The sequence below is a fragment of the Myotis lucifugus genome, unplaced genomic scaffold (assembly GCF_000147115.1).
Source record: "Myotis lucifugus unplaced genomic scaffold, Myoluc2.0 scaffold_75, whole genome shotgun sequence".
NCBI lineage: Eukaryota > Metazoa > Chordata > Mammalia > Chiroptera > Vespertilionidae > Myotis > Myotis lucifugus.
In genome coordinates this window covers 3,106,740-3,114,060 of record NW_005871123.1, presented here as the reverse complement: position 1 = coordinate 3,114,060, position 7,321 = coordinate 3,106,740, and the positions used below count along the sequence as shown (strand labels likewise).

The 7,321-nt window shown below is 35.9% G+C and overlaps 1 protein-coding gene across 7 annotated transcripts in view; it reads left to right on the top strand.

Annotated features, from left to right (window-relative positions):
• The window catches only part of ZNF654 (zinc finger protein 654), a 109,938-nt gene that overhangs the window by 70,848 nt on the left and 31,769 nt on the right, over positions 1 to 7,321 (top strand). Inside the window, exon 1 of one of the 7 annotated variants that reach the window (XM_023755358.1) lies at positions 5,641 to 5,782. The exons of the other annotated variants lie outside the window; for them this stretch is intronic. The gene's annotated coding sequence lies outside the window, so the exon portion shown is untranslated. Of the gene's footprint in view, positions 1 to 5,640; positions 5,783 to 7,321 lie in introns of those variants that run through there. 7 annotated transcript variants of the gene reach the window in all.

Genomic DNA, 7,321 nt, shown 5'->3' with positions numbered 1-7,321 from the left:
TCTTTGGCCCCTTGAGTGTGGCTCTTCCACAAAATACTGACTTCTGCGCATGGGCCACGAAGTTTCAATCGCACTGTACGTGCGCGCCTGCACGTGGTATTTTGTGGAAGAGCCACACGCAAGGGGCCAAAGAGCCGCATGTGGCTCGCGAGCCATGGTTTGCCAACCACGGTTCTAGGGTAAAGGAAACTAAGGAGAAAATAAATAAAATAAAACTACATCAAAATAAAAAGATCTGCACAGCAAAAGAAACCATCAACAAAACAAAAAGGGAGCCCAGTGTATGGAAAAACGTATTTGGCAATGATACATTTGATAAAGGGTCAATATCTAAAACAGGGGCCCTCAAACTTTTTAAACAGGGGGCCAGGTCACTGTCCCTCAGACCGTTGGAGGGCCGGACTATATTTTAAAAAAGAGCTATGAACAAATTCCTATGCACATAGCGGCGGCAAAAACACCCGGCGGGCTGGATAAATGTTTTTGGCGGGCCACGTGGCCGTGGGCCGTAGTTTGAGGACCCCTGAATTCTAAAACATATATAAGGAGCTCATATAACTTAACAAAAGGAAGACAAACAATCTAATTAAAAAATGGGCAAAGGACCCAAATAGACACTTCTCCAAAGTGGACATACAGATGGCTAAGAGACATGAAAAAATGCTCAAAGTCATTGATCATCAGACAGATGCAAATTAAAACAACAATGAGGTATTACCTCACACTTGTCGGAATGGCTACCATCAACAAATCAACAAATGACAAGTGCTGGCGAGGATGTGGAGAAAAGGGAACCCTAGACCAGTGCTGGGAATGCAGACTAATGCAGTCATTATGGAAAACAATATGAAGTTACCTCAAAAAATTTAAAATGGAACTTCCATTTGACCCAGTGATCCCACTTCTAGGAATATATACTAAGAAATGTGAAACTTCAATCAGAAAGAATGTATGCACCCCTATATTCATAGCAGCACAATTTACAATAGCTAAGATCTGGAAACAACCCAAGTGCCCATCAGTAGACGAGTGGATAAAAAAGTTGTGGTACATTTACACCATGGAATACTCTGTAGCAGTAAAAACGAAGAATCTCTTACCCTTTGAGACAACATGGAGGGACATGGAGTGTATCATGCTACGTGAAATAAGTCAGAGAAAAACAAGTATCCCATGATCTCACTCATATCTGGAAACTAATGAACAAAATAAACTGATGAACAATATAGATGCAGAGACATGGAAAGCTGGAACAGAATGCAGAATCTTGGAGGGAATGCAGGGGAGGGTAGGTGGGTGGGAGGTAATCAACCAAAGACCTGTATGCATATATGCATAACCCATGGACACAGACACAAGGGTGGTAAAGACTTGGGGGTGGGTAGGCTACAATGGGGGCGGAGGTTCAAAGGGGGCAAAAAGTGGACACATGAAGTACTTTCAACATTAAATATTTAAAATAAATACACAAACAAAGAAACAAACTTGAGACATTTAAGCTTAAGGAACCAAGTGCAAGCCTCCAAAAGATAGGGCTGTCAGCATCAATAAGTTCTATCTTTCTGGAAAAGTCAATGTACATGGATCAACAGTCTTCTAAAAGAGAGTACTACACAGTGTGCATTAATAGTAGTTCATACCAATCATAAAGATCTTACATTCTGAACATCTTGCGAAGTCTTGTATTGTCAGGAGCAGGCATGTAATTGCCAAAAAAATCAATGATAGGATTAACAGTTTGAAACTATCTCCTAAAGCTCATATGGATCAGTGAAGCATTCACTAATCACTGAAAGCTGGTTTTGTAGAGTGTCCTAATACATAACAACTAGAATTTTAGCATGGTTGTACTTGGAATAGTTTATATTTCACCAGATAAAATATTAGGTCATAGAAAATTTATCTTTAAAGAACTGTAGAGGGCAGTAATTCCAATCTAATTTTTAAATAAACGATGAAACCAAGGACCAGAGAGATTCATTTGTTTATCTATTTATCAACATTTATTGGAGATTAAGTAACTTGCCCAGTTTGTAGCATAGCCAGTGCTGTCACTTGTCCTCTTGACTGACTCTGCCGCTCTTTCTGCTGAATCAGATTTTGTATTTATTTTCTCTGTGTAGGAATCTTTGCTGAAATCTCGCATACACCTTAATTCTGCTTCAGGTTTGTCTACAAGTTAGAACTATAACAATAGTACTTCTCTGTTGGCCATATGATTTCATTACTTATTTTAAAATGTTAATGGGTGCATGTGCTTTCATTAGAATAGCAACTACAAATTAATTTTGAAATTTGACTATGCTCTCAGTTGATGGTTTTACAATATTTATGATTGTCTTTCCCCTCAGATAAAACTCTGATTGCAAATTTAAGTAACATTCACATTTTTTACCTAAATTTTAAAAAAATATGTAATTATGTTTATTAAATAGGTAACCAATTACATAATTTTTTTTTAAATATATTTTATTGATTTTTTACAGAGAGGAAGGGAGAGGGATAGAGAGTTAGAAACATCAATGAGAGAGAAACATCAATCAGCTGCCTCATGCACAGCTCCTACTGGGGATGTGCCCGCAACCAAGGTACATGCCCTTGACCGGAATCGAACCTGGGACCCTTTAGTCCGTAGGCCGACGCTCTATCCACTGAGCCAAACCGGTTAGGGCAATTACATAATTTAAATAATCTTTTTTTTCAACTCTTATAAGGGATATGTTAAATAGTTCAGTAAGTACATGATTCTAGTTATTTTAAAAAATCAAGTATGTCTAATTGCTAGGTATTTATGGAATTTTTATAATTTCAAGACTGGGAATCATCTTAGAAATTGTTTAATACAATAATTCCTTACTTTACATAACAGAAAATTAAGCTCCAATGGAGTTGAGGTTTCCAGAAGTAGAACAAGGACCTACACTCAACCCAGCATTCTTTAAAACCTTCTCAAAACTGCCTTATTGGGGAGAGGGAGAAACTTTAATGTGGTTATCTGAGTGAATGCAGATGAAAGCCCAGAAAAGAGGATAAGCCTGTAGAAGTGGCAAGGAGGATGCAGACCAGGAGATGTTAAAAGAAAACTGACATGACATTAGGATCAACAGAAGAAGTTGAGTTTTATATTTGATTCCAAACACAAATATAAATACAACTAATACCCAAAACCAGGAATTTCCAGACTGGTGGTATCTTACCCATGTAGGATAGTGGAAAGATAGTTAGGAAAGGATTTAGATAGGTTCATACGAAGTTGTAGGAGAAAGAGCGTGCTATGAGAAAAAGCATAGGCAAGAAAGTACAAGATGAGTTTGAGAGACATGGAATACACCAGATTAGACAAAAAAGTATTTCATGATGTGTAATAGATGAATGAGTAGGTAGGTAAGTCCAGAGGTCATGAAGTTGGGGCGTTAAGACTTTCATCCTGTGATAAGTTGGCGAAGGGTTCAGATCAAGTATGCAGAATAGCCAGCACACTGATCTGCAGCTTCACAGACATGTTCTAGTGGCCAACTAGAGTTAAGCAAAGTGGGAACGAGTTCATGGAAGAAAAATCTTCTAAAATAAAACATTAAGCCCACGCCACATAGATTCCAAAAGAAGAGTGAGGGAAGGAGTTGTGTTTTCTCTCTAACTTTGCTATGACATAAGGTTGAATAAAAGTTTTTGAGGGAATTATATGGGGTGGACAAAAGTGGGTCTACAGTTGTGAGTTCATGAAATAGTTTATTCTTGTATTATTTATTGTTTTTTTCTACATGAACAACTGTTAATCTACTTTTGCCCACCTCTGTATTTAGGTCAGTGCAGTGGTATTAATGACAATAGACAGATGACTTAGTAAAGGATTAGGTTAATATGCAGGTCTAAATTTCTAATTAAGTAAACGTTCTAAAACACACACAATATGTATATATATTTTAGGAAAGATAAGTTGTGAATTCTGTAGTGATTTTGGTGCTTCCTTTTTCACTTTGAAGGCTTCTACTAGTAGACTGAATACCATCTAAAAAAGCCACCATAGTATTTAAGGAAGCAGGAGCCCAAACATACTTACAAACTTACTTGTTTTTTTTCATCCTGTGTCTTATTTACTTATTTAGATATTATGCAAGAGTGATTCATTTTATATTTTTAAATTTATCTTTATTGTTGAAAGTATTATAAGATGTCCCCCTTTCCCCCGCATTGACCCTTTCCACCCCACTTGTTTCCTACCCCTCTCCTTCCAGGCCTACCAGGCCTGTGTCTTTTTAATCCTCACCTGAGGATATTTTTTCCATTGATTTTTTTTTTTTTTTAAGAGAGAGAGTGGAATGAAGAGGGAGAGACAGAGAAACACTGATGTGAGAGGGACACATCAATTGATTGCCTCCTGCATGCACTCCCCTCCCCCCCACCAGGGCCAGGAGCCTGCAACCAAGGTACATGCCCTTGACTGGAATCGAACTCAGGACCCTTCAGTCCGTGGGTCAACGCTCTATCCACTGAGCCAAACTGGCTAGGGCCAGGCCTGTGTCTTTAAATAGAACAGAATGTTTATTTAATCTTTATTGCCTATCCTGAGCTATTTCTCATAGAAGCGGTCTCCAAAATACAGTGTACTTGATTCAAGAAGTGCACACACACAAAAAACTTGTATTTATAATTTTTATCTTAGGAAAATGAACATAAGCTAATTTGCTAATTTTTAATAGAAGAGTTGATGGAATGTAAGTATATAACTTACAGTATGAATATTTGTGAAAGTAGACACTAATTGTAGGAGGTGCAATAAAAAAGTGTGCCAAAATTGACTGTGGGATAAAGGTTGTTAGATTTACAGATAGATCATCAGGGCTTTCCCCTAGAAATTTCGACTCAGTAGGTTTCAACTGGGGCCTGGGAATCTGTTACTTAACAAGACCTCCAAGTGTTTCTTATTTTCAGCCAAGTTTAAGAAATTAGCAGTAGACCTGCTTTCCCATATCTTGACTTTGGCCTAAGTCCAGTTCAAATATTAATGGCTGTATGATTGGTGCCTCACTTACCCTAATACAGCTAGAAAGATGGGTTGTCCAAGGGCTTAGCAGCAAAGCTACAGCTCACCTTATTTCTTGTGCTTTGATTGGACCAAAAGCCAGCTTGAATTTTAGGGGTACCAATATTGTATCTAGTGTAATTTAGGATTTTGTTTACCTTGATGTTTGAAATTGATGACTGTTTTCAACCATGAAGCTGCTGCCACAGGTCATTACTATCTTCCATGTGTTAAAAAAAGCATGTATTTTATTTTTTTTAATGCTCTAACATGCTGGCACATGGAAATCTAGAAATAAATTTTATGCTAAGGCAATTGGGTGTCCTAAAATAAAATATTTATTCAAAATGTTAAAAAATATAGAAGAAATAATAGCTAGTATTTATTAGGTGTTTGCCATATACCAGGTACTATACCAAGCACTTTTCAATACAGTTTATTTTATTTTTTTTAAATATATTTTATTGATTTTTTACAGAGGAAAGGAGAGGGATAGAGAGTTAGAAACATCGATGAGAGAGAAACATCGACCAGCTGCCTCCTGCACACCTCCCACTGGGGATGTGCCCGCAACCAAGGTACATGCCCTTGACCGGAATCGAACCCGGGACCTTTCAGTCCGCAGGCCGACTCTCTTTCCACTGAGCCAAACCGGTTTGGCTCAATACAGTTTATTATTTAATCCTCAAAACAATCCTACGAAGGAGGTGTTTTTACTATTCTTTTTGCAGAGGAGTTCATTGAAGTAGCACAGAGAGGGTAAGGAAAAGTAACTTGCCCATTGTTTATAGGGATTTTGTTTGCTTGCTTGTTTGCTCATTTTAATTTGGGAATGTCCTAAATGACTTTTAGGTGAATTTATTTTCTTCGACTTCTTTGACTGAATGATTCTTTATCTTGAAATCTGATTTCTTCTATTGCCTCATTCTCTTATAAAACAAAACCTCTTATATATTTTAACAAGGAATATGAAGTAACATATAGATATCACTTTGGAGCATTCAAATGATGAAAGAATATGACAGTTTAATAAAAACAAAGTGTTTATTGTCACTTTGAGTATGTAGCTTAGTGATTTATCTGGGAAGTAATATCTATGACTATACATACAGGGATGGGCAAAAGTAGATTTACAGTTGTAATACAAATAAGTAACACAGTAATTAATAAAACAACAATAAAATCTGTGTTTCACATACTCAACAACTGTAAAGCTACTATTGCCTACCCCTGGATATTGTTTTATCCTGAAGCTTTGTTTTATAACTGTTATTATTTTTTTAATGTCTGGGGATTTTTTTTTTTTTTTTGGAGCATAGAAAGAAATTCTGGCAATTGTTTGTTTTAATTGATGCACAATTTATTAAAATTTTTAACATTGCCAGTTTTAACATCTAGTTTTTTCTTAAGCTCAATTTATGCATTTAAAAAATAAATTTATTTTATTTATTTATTTATTTTTTTTACAGATACGTAGATTTTATTTTACAAAAGTGGGATAATTAGGAACACATTGTTCTGCAACTTGCTTTTCTCACCGTGGACATTTCTCAAGTCAGAAATACAATCTACCTTATTTTTTTTTTAAATTTTGTTTTATTGCTTAAAGTATTACAAAGAGTATTACATATGTCTCCTTTTTTTTCCTCCTTTACCTTCCCCCGGCCTCCCCTACCCCACAGTGTCTTATTAACTCCACTAGGCTTCAGTTAATCTCTTTAAATTACCATATGAAATACCCTGAAACATTTTAAAACACAACAATGGACAAAGTAAAATAAATCAAAAAGCATAATAAAAAAAAACAACAAAAAAAACGAAAAGCATAATCAAACAAATATTGTAAATCTAAATCTAATAAATCAAATTTATAAATTCAGTAAACCAAGTCCTCCTAAATATTAAACATTGCTTACTAACCTAACTTGTTACATAATTCATATTATAATCACAAATCTGAGATAATAGATTCTCTAAAAACATTTCAAATATCTTAAAAAAAACCAATAGAATATGCATAGACAAATTATCAACTAATGCCCAACTTACCAATACATTTTTATCTTAAACCAAATGCAAAGTCTTCATATAGTATTATAGGTCCGATTCATTCCTTAAGCCTGTCATTTTTCGTCCCAGACTACAAATGTACTTGCAGAACAAAGTAGAATAGAATTTTCATCTTTCAACCTTGTACCACAACTAGGATAATACATTTGGGATTGGGCAGGGCACCTATGTGTACTTGTCAACCAGAGTCTGCATTGGACCCTCTACCCTTCTTATTGTCAGGCTTTT